General features: G+C 39.0%; 1 protein-coding gene and 1 pseudogene across 2 annotated transcripts in view; both read left to right on the plus strand.

The window, feature by feature from the left end:
- The window catches only part of LOC137398468 (uncharacterized), a 331,058-nt gene that overhangs the window by 294,670 nt on the left and 19,264 nt on the right, over positions 1-17,124 (plus strand). The gene's annotated exons all lie outside the window — the stretch shown is intronic.
- LOC137398466 (glutamine synthetase-like) overlaps positions 6,956-17,124 on the plus strand; it is a 39,485-nt pseudogene continuing 29,316 nt past the window's right edge.

A 17,124-nucleotide genomic window follows, 5' to 3' on the forward strand; every position in this document is an offset into this window, starting at 1 on the left:
AAAATGAATTCAATCAGAAAAGCTAAGCAAGTAAGAGTATTAAACATATGAAACCTACATAGCAAAAAGCTTAAGCCAGACATGACTATTTATATAGCACTCAAGAAGCTAACTAAGTTGGAGTATGAGAAACTATATGTGTACTAGTACTAAACATAAACAACGACTAAACAACTAAATGAAAAAATATTGAAACTACCAGTTAGAAATCAATGTCAAACTAAAACCTTTTGACAGTTTTACATTCAGAAGAATTTAGTCTCTAAATCTAAGCGGCTTCTTCATAGTCCCGTCCGACCTAGTCATTGTCACTCGTGAATTTGACTCTTGAGATTTTTCACGTCTCTATAGGAGGGAGTCGTGCTAGATTTTGAAACAACCTTGATAGTTGCATAGCGTGAATACTTACCACCTTCTGGTTTATGGTTTTGCACTACTTTTCTTTTTTCTTTCTCAACATTGCTCTACTAACCCTTCAGTTAAATCTGGTCGCAACTGCACTCTGTTTCGATTGAACATGATGCCAGTAGCATCATTTACGATGTTGTATGACCGAGTGGATGTATCATGATTTACCAATGTTGCCTTTTCTCACTTTGCAAAGATCTTAATCGTACTGGTTGACTGGTCATTACCACCAAAAGTCTGTCTTCTCATAAAATGTTTTGCCATCATGTTGCATTTTCATATTTTTTTGTTTGTTTATAAAGTTGGTATGTATGTCTTTCCGATCATATGCTCTAGGGAACAGACAGTCTTGTTTTATTGGAATCCCATCATAAAGACTTCTGCCTTGCAACAATTGTGCAGGGGATGGAATATCTGTATCAATGGATGTTTCACAGCATCTGGAGGGCATGCCAAAACCGTTGTACATCTCCTTCACCTTTAATCATTGTTTTCTTCACTGTCAGTATGGCTCGCTCAACCAGTCAATTAAACTTGAACAACCTGATTAAGAGGTTTTGTGAGTTATTTCCATTTGTTTCATGACTGTCTTGAATTCAGTGGGGTTGGACTGAGGGCCATTGGCGGACCGAATTGTGCCAACTCGGCCAAAATCTGATAACTTCTTAGTAAATTCAGTAATTATTGTCTTTGTGCTCAAGTCTTCTGGTTTAGATCCATTGACCCATTTCGAATAAGATTCTACATTTAGTAGATAGAGAGCCCCTTGTAATTGAAATAGGTCACTGCCTATTATCTGCCAGGGATAATCAGGTATTTCGTTGGGAATCAAAGGAGCATGGCATTGTGATGTATCATGTTGCTGGCAAACTGAGCATGAGCTAATGCTGTCCTCAGTTTGTCTGTGTTAATCATGCCAAAAAACTGCAGTTCGTGCACGTTGCTTGGTGTTGGTGATGCATTGAGGACTTTTATGCGGCTGACTGACTATTTAAGCTTGTTTGACATGAGGCACTATTAATCTGTTACCCAGAAACAACAGTTTATCAAACTCGGATATATCAACCTTATCTCACCGGTATGGTTTGACTGACTGACCAACCCGAGAAACACTTGTGAGCTCTTCCATAAGCTTGGATATGTAAACTCTGATTTATCAAGTGTCGACACAACTAAGTTGCATTTTCAACTTCAACTGAGCATCTTTGACATTGAGTCTTCCCTTGCGAAAGAACAATGTATGACAATTCCTGAGTCTTTAACAACCTTCCTACAAAACGTCAAAAATATGTACTCATTAGCATCAACTTATGTTCTTGAGAACTCACCTGGTCAAATTAAATATTTCTCTTTTGGTTTCATTATGTTCTATTTACTATCATTTTACTGAACACATATATATTGACATTTGCTGATTGTTCAACAATCGGTATTACCATTTTAGGGTTTTGTAAAAAACAACCCTAAAAGTCCCATAGTCTGCCAAGCTTGTGCTTGGTAGACTATGCTCTTCTGAAGGCAGTTTTGGTTAAGCGGACAGTCTGATTTTGTTCTACAGTTGCATTTTTTGGTTTCGGTAGTTGGCGGATTAGAAAGGAGCCTGTTGTTGTTATTGTTTTCTATTTTGTTTTTGAAGTTTGGCATAGTTGAGTAGCTCAATTTCAAGGTATTTTTGTAATTACAAAAAAACCACAACTGACAAAATTGAATCAATAGGACTGACTGACCAACAAATTGCATGCAAACTACACCTTGATGACAGAATTGAACAGACTGCAACAAAAGAGGCTTTTATAACAGTGAAAGACCACAAACCCAACTTCCCCAACAACCCCACTTACAGACTCATAAACCCAACGAAGACAGAAATTGGGAAAATAAGTAAACAAATACTAGCTAATATAACCCTTTCCGTGCGATCTAAAACAAAAGCAACTTTATGGCGGTTTAAAGACATTAAAAATAAACACAAACACTCTTTCATTACTTTTGACGTTTGTGACTTCTACCCATCTATAACACCAAAACTCCTACAAAAAGCACTAAATTTTGCCTCAAAATACGCCAAAATCAGCGATGATGAACGACATAATTGCACACAAAAAATTCTTATCTCAGCCATAACGATGCCAAAAAGGATTAAAAAGGACTCTGCCAACATGTTCGATGTGACGATGGGTAGTTTTGACGGAGCCGAGACTTGTGACTCGTGGGAACTTACATATTATCTCTACTACCAGATAAACTAAAAAGTAATACTGGACTCTACCGTGATGACGGACTGGCAATATGCAACGACACACCTAAATATGCCGAAAACATGAAAAAGACGATTTGCAATATATTTAAAGCAAACAATTTGAAAATAACAATCGAGGCTAACATGAAAACGGTCAACTTTTTAGACGTGACCCTTGACTTAACCAAAGGCTCATACGGCCCATACACCAAGCCTAACAACACCATTTTATATGTACATGGATTGAGCAACCACCCCCCTTGCATAATTAAAAACTTACCACTTAACATTAATAAAAGACTGAACAGACTTTCCTCTAGCAAACATATTTTTGACAAGGCCGTACAACCGTACCAGACAGCTCTGACAAACAGTGGATACAACCATATACTTACTTACTGTATGAAAATACAAACTCCACTAACAAAAGAAAAAGACAAACTAGACAACGAACCATAACCTGGTATAACCCACCATTTAATTCAAGTGTAAAAACTAACATAGGAAAAAGATTCCTGACTCTGATCAACAAGTGCTTCCGAAAGACAAACCCTCTACATAAAATATTTAACAAAAATACCTTGAAATTGAGCTACTCAACTATGCCCAACTTCAAAAACAAAATAGAAAACCATAACAACAGGCTCCTTTCTAATCCGCCAACTACTGAAACCAAAAAATGCAACTGTGGAACAAAATCAGACTGTCCGCTTAACCAAAACTGCCTTCAGAAGAGCATAGTCTACCAAGCACTAACCCTATATATATATATATATAAATTGTTTCCTCACCCCGGATACCCCGTATTGGTGGTAAATTCTGCTCTAACTCGGGTCTCCTACCAGAGACCTGGGAGTTTGAGCACTCGCCTCAAGATCTTAGCTGTTCCCAAATAGCGCACTTTTCTGCAACTCACCTGAGTTGATTGTTGTTGGTATTTGGGCAAGCCACATTTTATGCGCTGGTCTTATTGCGCCCAGTGCCCCAATGACTACTGGGGTTACAGTTGTTCTTACATTCCAGCATTTTTCAATTTCTTCTCCAAGAGGGAGATATTTCTCTACCTTTTCTTTTTCTTTGCTGGCTATATTGTAGTCATTGGGTACTGCTATATCTATTATAGTAGCCCTCTTGTTCTCCTTGTCTACCACCACTATATCTGGTTGGTTTGCTAGGACATGCTTGTCAGTTTGGATGTAGAAGTCCCAGAGGATCTTAGCGCGGTCATTTTCATTCACCTTACCAGGAGCTTCCCACCAGTGTTGTGGTTTATTAAGGCCATACTCATCACATAGACTTCTATACACAATAACTGCGACATGATTATGCCGCTCAGTGTATGCGTTCCCTGCTAGCTGCCTGCATCCACTGATGATGTGTTGGATGGTCTCAGGTGCATCTTTGCACAGTCTGCATCTGGGATCGTCTCTAGTGTGATAGATTTTCGTTTGGAGTTGCCTTGTTGGGAGCACTTGCTCCTGGGCTGCCATGATTAGCGACTCTGTATTGGCCGTTAAGTTTCCTTTGTTCAGCCACATATATGTCTGGTGAAGATCGCCAACCTTAGATATTTGTTGTTGGTAAGCACCATGAAGAGGTTTCGTGTGCCAGACAATTTCCTCATCATCAGGGCGTAGGTCCGTTGTAAGAGCAGCCGATTGAAATTCAGCTAGCAACTTATCTGAGATGGCCATGGAGGCTGCATATGCTTTGATGCTTTGCTCCTCCTCTTTCACTGTCTGCTGTACACTTTTGAGTCCCCTACCGCCATCTTTCTATATATATATATATATATATATATATATATATATATATATATATATACTCATGCTACAGACAATACTGTTTCGGCTATTGAAGCCTCATCAGTGCACTTGCGAAAAAACAATGTATGACAATTCCTGAGTCTTTAACAATCTGTCTACAAAATATCAGAAATAGGTACTCATTAGCATCAACTGATGTACTTGAGAACTCACCTGGTTAAATTAAATATCTCTCTTTTGGTTTCATCATGTTCTATTCACTATCATTGTACTGAACACATATATATTGACATTTGCTGATTGTTCAACAAATGGTATTACCATTTTAGGGTTTTGTTAAAAAAAGCCCTAAAATGTGGATTCTTTTTTTGAATTGCGTACCCTAGGACACTTATATTTCGCTAGTATTTAGTTTCGTGAGTAGCATACAGAGTAAAATTTCGCTGCAACTTCACCATTTGACCAGGTATAAGCCCCCCTAAAAACAACCGAAACTCATGTAATTTATTTTCGAAAATTCAATAAAATCAATATTTTATGAACATGCATTGATCAAATCTTAAATTTATTTCTATAAACAAAATTTTTTGTACATAAACATTCATTCACATATCTACTACTCAAAAAAATACAACCATGTGCAATTGTTCCCGTATGAAATGGTTGGAAGCATTTTTTTCGGTAGAGTCAAACGCGATAACGTAGCCGTGTGAGCCACCATAACGATCGTTTTCTTTGTATATTCCAAGTAAATTAAAAGTCCAAAAAGTTTACATCGCTTCTATCGTTTGAATTATTTTTATTCTGATCAAACAAAAAATCACTAATGATCGCCGGATCAAATAATCTTTTATTTTATCGTTTTGAAAGTCGAGCCGATGTTGACTGGTTTTTCCGACTTTTATTTTTTCCAAGGAGGCGCGATTTGTTTAGCTTTTAGCACAAAGCAACGCCTCTCAGATAATCGTTTCATATTATAAATCATTGACCGATATCTTGTTGATAATATTTAAAACTTACCAGTGTGCATATCCTTTGTTTAACGTTACTGGGCGACAGCTTTATAAACGTCTACCAAAATAGACATAAATGTCGTTTCCCGACGCAACCGGTAAATTACATTTTTGTTGTATCCCCTGCCAAAGGGTTAATTTCGCAGCTCTGATGAGTGTGAAAATATAGTGATGTGAACATAAATGCAGTGGAACAAACATCATTAGATTCCTCAGGTCCAGTTCACTGGTGCGAAATATTTTTCAATTTGGGACTAGTTTGTATTTGTGAACCGCAGGTAGAAATGTGTAGGCGAGATCGATAATGCAATTTGATCGCTTGCTGCCATTTGTTTCTTGGACTATCAATGGCATCAAGGTCCCTGCCGTCATGACTGATGTGGTACCAATATTAGATCTCAAGTATTTATAGCACGGGCGGTGCGGCGGTGGCCATGGCTCCGGGTTGTTATTGTTTTTGGTTGGTAATAAAATTCATCACCAAAATAATTATTATTCACTTTTATGACTTTCCCTACCAGACTTTCATCCTCATCAGTTACAAATTCAGTGACTAAACTAATATCATCATCTTCCTCATTTGTCTAGGCTTTTCCAAAAAAACTTATTATCTTAATATGCTTTGCCATGCTGCTCAGTCGGTGTATTAGCTATAATGAGTTTAGCAGAAATTGCCCAATGAGCCAACCACACACGAAAATTGCCTGCATTTCTAATAGGCCTATGACGATTTTATTGTGAATATTGTGGTGGATTTGCCACCACGTAAATAACGTTCTTTTTATAGGGAGTTGTGCCCTATTTTATTTTTATCTTTTTCCGAGTAGCTACGCCCTTGTGGGCTGGCCTTATGTTCCACTAATTTGCATATCTTATAGTATATAAAGGAAGGCATCAGCCTTATTATTTCGTTCTGAAATACATGTTGTTCCATGAACCATCTCTCTCTTCAGTTTTTCTGATAAGGAGAATTACTTGATTTATCGCAAGTATCTCGGCATTTTGCCTCTAAGCGCTGCTCGGTATATCAGGACAAGTCGACCTGTCGACCTCTACTGGCTGTCGACCTTGCTGTAGACTGTCGACCAGGGGTCGACCCCTGTCTAGAGACGAGCAATTGCGTTGCCTATAGCGTCAGACGTCTCGTACGCCGCTGTGTGTTGGTGACGCAATCTAACGTAAGGTTGCCCGAGTTGGTGACTTGTTACCTGTAGCATAAGACATTCCATATGCCGTTGCGTGTTGGTAACTCGGCCCAACGCACCCGAGGTTAGTGATTTGTTGTAGTGTAAAACGTTTTGTACGCCGCTACATGTTGGTGGCTCAATCCAACACAATATCAATGGACAAAGCTATTTAATTTCATGTTTTTGCTCGTTCGTTATGATAGTTTAGTTTCGCTCATGAAATTGCCGCGAGAGGATGACTCCCCGAAAATGTGGAAGTTAGATGCCGTGAATACATACGTAAGTGTCTTAGGGTAATTAAGGAGACTTTACTGATCTGGAACGTTGCTTCGTCACTGATTTATTAGCAATAAGTAAGGCATTATCCAGTACCGTAAAGTCTGCAATTACATATTACTAATTAGATATAATCCATATTTGAATAGTTATGTAGCAAGCAAAAACAAACCAGTAATAAAACAATTAGTTCATTCTTCAAATTTGACAGCAACATGGTGTAATTCACTAACCTGTTCTTTCTACTACAACTCCAACTAGTCTGACTTGAAGATATATATATATATACATATGTATATATACATGTATATATATATATATATATACATATACAGAGGTAGGATTACATGGGTTACATTTACAGAGGTGGCATCAGGATTCCGATGCAGCTTCTGAGGACTACCCTATCCATAGGAAGTTTAAATAAACAAACAAAATGCGTTTTAGTAATTGTATGTGATTGAGTAATTGCAGCAATTGTAATGAGTGCTATCTAATTTCACTACACTCCCACCTAAATTTAATGGACCTGAAATTTATTAAAGGGGCTTTTTATAACTGTGATATGATATGGCTGTTTAACATGAACTAAATATGTGACTTGGTGTATGCTTAAATGGCTGAATGGTTATATGTAAATTGAGTGGCCAAGAGTTAAATCTAGTTAAGTTCAAGGAGAAGCGCAATCATTTGTATTGGTCTGCTTAGGATAAGGGCTGGTTCCAAAGGTTTTCCGGTTTTTTTGAGGAATTTATTATCTAGACATCCCTTCACGTTGCTCACAAGCTCATCTGCATTGGAGATAGTGTCTGTAATTATTCCGATTCTCCTGCCACATAGAATGGCATTGTCGTCTTTGACTAAAACAATATCATCTGTTTTCATTTTCCGCTGAATGTTGGTCCACTTCTGCCTTGTCTGCATTGGTTGTAAGTACTGTGCCTTCCATGTAGCGCAGAATCTTTCTGCGAATTGTTGGGCCATCTTCCGGCGTTTCTTTCCATATACTTCATCTGGGGAGAAGCTTCCCGGGCGTGAGACAAGAAGCTGTTTCATTTTCATTGTAAATAGATGGTTTGATGTTAAGATATGCTCTTTCTGAATTGTTTATGCCCATTGTTGTTATTGGACTACTGTTAATAACGTTTGCTGCTTCAAAAAAGGCAGTTCTCAAAGTTTGCGAATCCAGTCTCATACTTTACTTTAGGGACAGACAATTCAAGACAGCTTTTACTGATCTTATTACTTGCTCCCAAGATTCTTCTTGATGGCGGGTGTCTGGGGAGTTAAACTTGAAAGTAAAGCTGTTCTCCTTTAAGTAATTTTAGAGTTCCCCGTTGGCAATTTGAGAGTGTCATTATCACAATGAATTGTATTAACTGGACCTCGAACTGCCATGAAACACCTCAAAGCATTTATCAAGGCATGCGAACTGAGGTCTTCAAGCAATTCGATTTGTATAGCCCATGAATACATACAGGTCAACAGTAAACCCCATCGTCTCTGCTCGGTGTGCCTGTGTCGAACATTGAAGTGGCCAAATACAGCCATTCCCACATGCGTGAATGGTAGAATTTGTTCTACTCTCTCTCTCCTTTTGACCCATTAATTGAGATTGCGTTGGTTTGCGAACTCTTACACAGCCAACACACTTTCTAATCAGTGACTTCACTTGCCCTGTTCCATCGAGGATCCATAATACTGCATCTTTTGCAATTGCTAACATACTCCTCTGACCTAGGTAATAAATCTACTCATGGTAATGCTTGCTTAATAGGTGGCCAATGTGAGATGCTTTGGGGATGATCATTGGATGCTTTTGTAAATGATGCAACCCAGAAGCCCTTTCAACTCTCTCGCCAATGCGGATCATACCATTCTCATCGATCACAGGGTTTAGTTTGACCAGTGTCTTGTCTTTTTCCATTTTTGGGAATTTCTCCTGTTGAACCTTCTTGATGATGAAGTGTTCTGCTTCATTCAAGTTCGCTAAACTAGGTTTTGTAATTTTCCAGGTCTTAGTCTTTGCGCAGTTTTTAGAAGTGCTATGCTGCGTATTAGTGATTTCCATTTACTGAATTTGGTGAACCTGTAAGTAAGCTTCACTTTTGTAGTTGTCTTGATAGAAAAGGCTGTTAGTTTCTTAACTTCAGGATCTTTCTCATCAGCCTTTCTTTCTGTTGAAATCTTGACTATGTAGTCTGTACTATCAGTTTGTTGTAGGTAAGCTGGTCCATCAAATCGTGTTCTTTGGAGACAATTCTAAGACTGTTGCTCCTCTGGAGACCAAATCTGTTGAATTGTCGTTGAATAGGACATGGTGCCATCGCTGTGGTGTTGTCGTTTGTTTCATTTTTTCCACCCTGTTAGCAACAAACATAAGAAAGCGTTTGGCATCATTAGCTATGTAGCCAATTGGCTATGTCGCCAAGCGTTATCTTTGAGTCTGTCCAGAAAAACTCTGAGTATTTTGCCCCTTAGTTCTTTCCGCAAGTCTTGTTGTGATTACAGACCCTTGAAGCTCTAGTCTGAGTATTGTCTAGGTCTTGAATGGTGTAACTAGCGCTTTCGCAAGTAGGAAACTGCAACTTCCCTTGCCACCTTAAGTTATTTGTCCCGGCTAAGAGCATGCTCCATACCCCTGTAGACTTGTGCTGCTGTAGTGATGTAATTCTGTTACCTCAATCTTTTCGGAAGGCTTAAAACACCGTTTGATCTTTGGTAATGGCAAAGTATTTAGCCTGGTGTACCATTTGTGCCACTCTAATTTGATGCCTGGGTTCAACAGCTGATCCTAAGGCTGGGTGGCCATTATAACTCGTTGAAGTATTTGCTTGTCTTTGAGGACAATTGGGCGGACAAATCTAATGGGGTCGTAGGTTCTAGCGATTGTAGAAAGCATGCTGTGCCTTGTAGCTGGTTTAGCCGATTTGGTTGTCGTATAGTGAAATGTGTCTGATCAGATGTTCCTTTCCAATCCAAGTGTTCATTCACAATACAAACTCCTTAAAGATGTCAATACATTTACTGACCTCTTTTCTTTCAGATATTGAAATAGTGCTCAATACCCCTTCATTGTTGCATGTGAACTTGTGCAACCTGATGTTTGCCTTTGAGCAGATGGTTGTAGCTGCCTTGGTCCACTTTTTCGCTTCCTGTGGAGTAGACACTGAAGTAACACAATCATCTACGTAAAAATCATTTTTTTAGGAACCTTGTTGTTTCAGTTGAGATGTTGTGGTAGTCTTCTGCCACTTTTCGTAACCGAAAGTAGCTACCCCGGGTGAGGAAGTTGCACCAAATAAGTGCACTTTCATGCGAAATTCTTATGTAACTTTTGGGTCATCTTTGGTTCAAAAAAATCTTAGATAGTCTCGATGTTGAGGTGTTACTAAAAAGTTATGGGACATTTGTTGTATGTCACAAGTGAACGCAATTCGCTCGCTTCTAAATCGTGGCAGTATGCCTAACAAGGAGTTCATGTGATTTAGTCATTTAGTGCAGCTCCTTTGAACCTTGCACTATCGTCGAAGACCATTCTTAACTTCGTTTTTTTTAGGGTGATGAACCCCAAAATGTGGCAGGTCCCATACACCTACATGTTTTGCTAGCTCGACTTGTGGTACTTGCTCTGCGTGACCAGCAAGATTAAGATCATTCATGTAATTTACATATTTCTAGCTATACCCCTTGTCAGCTTGTAGCTTTTTCATTAGCAAGGTTAGACACTTTTCGGCCTGACTTCTGTTGTTGGGTAGGTCAGGGTTCCTTTTGAATGCCAGCGGCAAGATGTAATTGCCCTTCTGACTTTGCGTAGTTTCGGATTAGATTGTTTGAAGGAATCGGATATTTTCTTGCCACATGGATTTGTTTTCAATGTCTTGAAAGTCACGCTCTAAGACCCAGAGTATTTCTGTGTCTGATTTTAGGTTGACCTGCAATACAGATTTTTCTTGCTGCTCTGCTTGAAAATGAGCCACTACACATTGTCCAACCAAATGTTGTGCAAACGCCAAAAGGCTTGCCAGGTGCATTGTCAGGTGCTGACTTGATTTTTAGAGGCTGTATTAGCTCTGGGTAGTTCATTCCAAGCAGTAGCCCGCCCAATAGGTATGTCAAGTAGGGGGGGCATTTTGTTAGGTACTGAGCCCAAGTGGTTTACCTTCTCTGCCTTTTCAGGTGTCGGAAGTTGCTCTCTGTCTAAGGCAATTTTTGGTTGTTCAAACACACTGATGACGGAAGTCTGTAGAGTAACCTCTTAGTCTGATTGAGTCACAGTGCCTAACATGTTTCTTTCTCACCGTTTTAGGTACAAATTTTTACAGGTTCCACTTTGGGTACTTTGAGTTTTAGCATACATATGCTATCTCTTGAAATAAAACAACACCTGATTTATTGTCTAACAAGGCGTATACCAGTATTTCTGCTCCTGTACCCACTGAGACATAAACAGGGATAGCCATGCTTGTAAGACCTTGTCATGTTCTGATACTCCTGACACTCAGTTCGCTCAATGCGCTAGCAGATTTGACTTTGGATATCGGTGACTGACTTTTCAGGCTCGAGTGGATAAGTTTCCATAACTTTTGTTTTTATTCATTTTTGCTAGTATGCTTAGGTTCAGGTTTTTCTCCTGCTCTATCTAACCTTTTTTACGGTGCTCATTCCAATTGAGATCATAGTTGGCCATTGCGCGGTGCATGTGACATGTTGCAAACTAGTGTTGCTTTACAGCCTTTCGATCTATGACCGCTGGAGAAACACCGGAAACATAGACCCTTCTCTCGCACAAATGTTTTCTTATCTTTGACTTTTCTTGTAGCCATCGGCAGTCAGTCGTTTTGTGATTTTCAAGGTTGCAAAAAAGGCATGCATCATCTCTTGCTGTAGTCGCGGAGTAGTAAGTTATTGTGGCTGTAAGCTTGTTATCTGTTATCTTGTGAGTACCAGCTTTTGATATGGGAAGTGACATGATGTATGCCTCTTCTTTAATAAAATCTGAAAACTACAATATGGGCTCACTTGATTCTAAGCCAGTCTTGTACCTTTTCTATGATTTTCTCATTTTCAACACTGTCGTTCAGAACCTGTAAGAGCTTGATTGTTACCATTTCGTTATTCAAGTGACACAAAAAGTCGCTGAATTCACTTAGTGCTTTCCAATCTCTTGGTGGAACATTGAGCCATGCGTCTAGCTTGCGGTGAAGTGATCTGGCAAGTTTTCTCATTACCGTAGCGCTCCTTTAACGTAGCTCTAGCAGCGAAGTAGACATCATCTGTGTTAGTGGTTAAGTATCCTTCTATACACTTCTTAGCTTCACCACTGATAAACCTTTTGATATGTCTCAGTCTTTCATGACCCTGGATTATTTCTGTAGGCAACTATGTATCTAAGTCCAATTCCCAATCAGAAAATTGCAACACATTTCCTTTAAAGGTGGAAGGCTCTACAGACTCTTTCTGCAGTTTATGGCTGCAGCTAAACTTTCTGCGAGGGTTTTGATCGTAACCAGTTTTTGCCTTTTGCTATGCACAGTTAGCAAGGGGGAGCGAACTTGTGACACCTGTGCTGATCTCTTCAATGATAGGGGGTGTGAGTCATGTGAGTGAAGGGCTCATTGGAGCTTGTCGATCCAGATGCTTGTAACATATTGGCAGTTCTATGTGTTGAAGCAGGTGCCATTGCTTCTCTGGAGCTCCTTGCCTTGCCATCTGTGCTCCCTAGCATTGAGATCTTTTGGCCAGCTTTAACCGTTTCTTTTGCAGTCAAACAGGTCTGGAGGGTTTTTTGTTTCATTTTATTCATGTACTCTTTCAAAAATTCTTTTTCCCTCCTCCAGCTCTTCATTTGCTTGCTGGATAGAATTTTCTACCTCTTCTAACTCTTGCAGTTCCAACTCTTGTACCTGCTTTTCTACTAGCTCATTGAAATTGGAGACAGTAGCATCATGAAATTGGAACATATTTTCAATTTGCACACTAGGTTTGTTGTCACACAATGTGCAAAGGTCATTGTACATGTTTGACACCACTAACGTTTCACTTCGGCATTCATTTCATCGCTCAAGGTAGTTAGGCCATCAAGAGCTATTACCTCAGCCATAGCTACTTGTATCTGATTTAAGTACCTGATGTGAGAATTTATTTTTCTACTTGAATTTAAGTTAAAGGAACTAATCTTACTTTCCTTTTAAGTAGAAACTAGTAGCTCTTATTGGCCTTATGCTAGCTTCGTTAGTAAGGTCTTTAGCTGATTTACATTCTACACTAACTCGACTGCTGCGATCACTTTTTAAATCATCATCAGAGCTTATGCTGTTATGACTAAGGTTTGTGCTAAAAGCATTCACATCTGTGGACTGCTCTGTTACTGTGTTTTCAAAAACTGATTCGTCCTGACCAGATTGGCTATTGACAAGCCATTCCTCAGCACTGGAGGCCGACCCCTGACCCTAGGACGTGTTTACAAACTGATTATATTTAACACCAAGTAGGATGCCCTTAAAGTGGATGTGGTTAGCTCACAAGGGCATTAACTAAATGAAAATCACTATTTTTTTTTTTAAACTTTTTAAAAATTTTCAGCAAGTTTGCAACAAAGTAAGACTGTAAAATTTGTATAGCTAATTAACAGAAAACGTTACTAAATGACTAAAAGTATCCAAGATGTTTACGCTTGAGACTTATCTGGAGTTTGGTGGTGTTGTTGGCACGGCTTCTGGAGATAGTTCTTGGTCTGTCCTTGCTGCTTGTAGATGTCTCTTGGAGGTCAGTATTGCAAATGTTTGTGGTGCAGTTTTACGATGTATCTGTATACGTTGGTTGCTGAAACGATGTAAGCTGTTGAAAGTATTCTGGTGATTTTCTCAATTGGTTGTCTGTTAGTGTATCGTTGCTACTAATGTTGCATAGTCGTTCTGTGACTCTCTCAATTTGCTGTCTGTCTGTTGGTGTAGCAGTGCGTTTCTACTAATGTTACTCAGTCGTTCTGTGACTCTCTCAATCTGCTGTATGTCGGTTGGTGTAGTGGTGCATTGCTAATAATTTTACTTAGTCGTTCTGTGACTCTCTCAATCTGATGTTGGTCTGTTGGTGTAGCAGTGTGTTGCTACTAATGTAACATAGTCGTTCTCTGAATCTCTCAATCTGCTCTCTGTTGGTGTAGCGGTGCGTTGCTACTAATGATACATAGTCGTTCTGCGACTCTCTCAATCTGCTGTATGTCTGTTGGTGTAGTGGTGCATTGCTAATAATTTTACTTAGTCATTTTGTGACTCTCTCAATCTGCTGTCTGTTGGTGTAGCCGTGCGTTGCTACTAATGTTACTTAGTCATTCTGTGACTCTCTCAATCTGATGTTTGTCTGTTGGTGTAGTGGTGCGTTGCTACTAAAGTTACTTAGTCATTCTGTAACTCTTTCAATCTGATGTTTGTCTGTTGGTGTAGCGGTGCGTTGCTACTAATGTTACTTAGTCATTCTGTAACTCTCTCAATCTGCTGTCTGTCTGTTGGTGTAGCGATGCGTTGCTACTAATGTTACTTAGTCGTTCTGTGACTCTCTCAATCTGATGTTTGTCTGTTGGTGTAGTGGTGCGTTGCTACTAATGTTACTTAGTCATTCTGTGACTCTCTCTGTCTGCTGTCCATCTGTTGGTGTAGCGGTGCATTGCTACTAACTTTACTCTTTAACATAGAGCTAAAGCTTCCTGCAGGGCTTTGTAAAAGGCCTCAGAAAACTCAGATTCTTTTTTGGAATTGCGTAATTAAGGAGACTACTGATCTAGAAGGTTGTCTCATAACTTATTTTTTAGCAATAAGTAAGGCATTGTCTGGTACCGTGAAGCTTGCAATTACATAGTACTAGTTAGACATAATATATATTTGAATAGCTATATAACAATCAAAAACAAAGCAGTAATAAAACAAATAGTTCATATTTTCAAATTTGACAGCTACATGGTGTAATTCACTAACCTGTTCTTCTTTCTGCTACAACTACAACTAGTCTGACTTGGAGATAAATTATGCAGCTAGCCATATATATAGATATATATATATATATACATGTATATATATATATATACATGTATATATATATATACATGTATATATATATACATGTATATATATATATATATATATATATATATATATATATATGATTAGAAGTCTTCTAAATCATCATCAGACTTCATCATCGTCATCATTAGACTTCTAAATCATCATCAGCTCTGATGATGATTTAGAAGTCTATGTGACGAGTATGGCCTTGATAAACCGCAACACTGGTGGGAAACTCTTGGTAAGGTCAATGAAAATGATCGTGCTAAGATCCTCTGGGACTTCTACATCCGGACTGACAAGCATTTCCTGGCAAACCAACCAGATATAGTCGTGGTAGACAAGGAGAACAAGAGAGCTACTATAATAGATATAGCAGTACCCAATGACTACAATATAGACAGCAAAGAAAAAGAAAAGGTAGAGAAATATCTCCCTCTTGGAGAAGAAATTGAAAAATGCTGGAATGTAAGAACAACTGTAATTCCAGTAGTCATTGGGGCACTGGGCGCAGTAACACCGGCGCATAAAATGTGGCTTGCACAAATACCAACAGCAATCAACTCAGGTGAGTTGCAGAAAAGTGCGCTATTGGGAACAGATGTATGTATGTCGTGGTCAGCTAAGGACACTAGGGTAGTTAGTGCAAAAAACACTAGCCATCCACATACACATCCTAAGGACAGCATGATTAATCTTACCCATCTGGTTACATCACAAAGATGGCATCATTAGTCTGGTGCAGCTTCTGAGGACTACCCTATCCATAGGAAGTTTAAATAAACAAACAAGAGGCGTTTTAATCATTGTATGTGATTGAGTAATTGCAGCAATTGTGATGAGTGTTATCTAATGTCACTATAACCATCGTAATTCCTAAGCCTGTGTTCACACATGTCCCAGCGTACAGCTTGCATCCCGAGTGTTTTTACCTCCAAAACTGGTTTTTGTTTTTCTGATATCAAAATCATTGCTGAAAAATGAAATATAAATACATGTATATTGGTATAAATATATGAAACATTGAAATGCTGCTAGTTAAACTTCTTACACTAACCTCAACAACATTCAGAATATAGCCTGAGCACTTCACCTTAAATATAACAATATGCTTGTATACTTTTAGCCCTATTTGCTACAGCCTTTTTAGGTTCAATAAGTGTGTGTATATTCGGCGTGTAGTGGCAAGCTGTGAGTTTATTCAGCCACCTCTATCAGCAGAGGTGGCTGAATAATGTTCAGTGGTCCAGCTTCACCAAGCTCATTGAATAGTGGTATCCTGCAGTCTCTTCCAAAGGTCAGAAAGAATGGTGTCTTTTCAAACCTTGAATTATATCGGCATATGGTAGTATTATAAGCTAGCATCGCTGCCGGTTCATAGAAATCCTATGTAGTCTATGCTTCCATTGAACAACACTGAAGAATTCTCTGGAGTGTTTGTATTAGCTCTTCTAGCTCCCCCATAATGTTGTTCCGGAAGGAACAACATTCCTTTGTTATCACTCCTGATTTTTTGTGTAGGCTGTAGTCTTTGCAGTCAGATCTTCAATTGGCTCCGCTAAAATGGTTATTGTCACAGCTTCTATGCATGCAGTTATGTGCTTATTTCCGTTTGATGTCATTTTCAGATCTTGCAAACAGTCAATACTCTATCTTGCGAGGGGCTCAGTTACTGACAGCTGCTTCATATGTGGTTTGATGTGGTGAGACGCTCTCTTCACCATGCCATAGAGTTGACAGTCCGTTATACAACTCCTGACGTCTTCAGTCGACGGTCTCCAAAAAATCACTAATATAAAGCAGCTATTGCACGGTAATTACTCCATGGTAGCAACTTCCAAGGTTTGAGTACATTGTTTGTAAAATTAGCTTTCGCAGGTTTGTAGGTAAACCAAACTTAATCCTTCATCCCCCTCTAGAAGCATACCACCAAAGCCATTTGCCGGTCCTGTATTTATTTGCCTCATCAAATAGATTTCGTAGTCGTGCTGTTAGGTCAAAATCTATCTGTCTTCTTTAAATATCTTAATATGGCACCGTAGACCTTGTCGGTCATTTTTCCCTCTCGAAATTTCTTAATAACTATTTTTTGTCAATGAACTGTGTCAGAAATTTAAACTGCTGCTCTTCTTTTGGCTGTTCTTTTGATATATATTATTCTTTCTCCATCATCTA

The sequence above is a fragment of the Watersipora subatra genome, chromosome 6 (genome assembly GCF_963576615.1).
Source record: "Watersipora subatra chromosome 6, tzWatSuba1.1, whole genome shotgun sequence".
Classification (NCBI taxonomy): Eukaryota; Metazoa; Bryozoa; class Gymnolaemata; order Cheilostomatida; family Watersiporidae; genus Watersipora; species Watersipora subatra.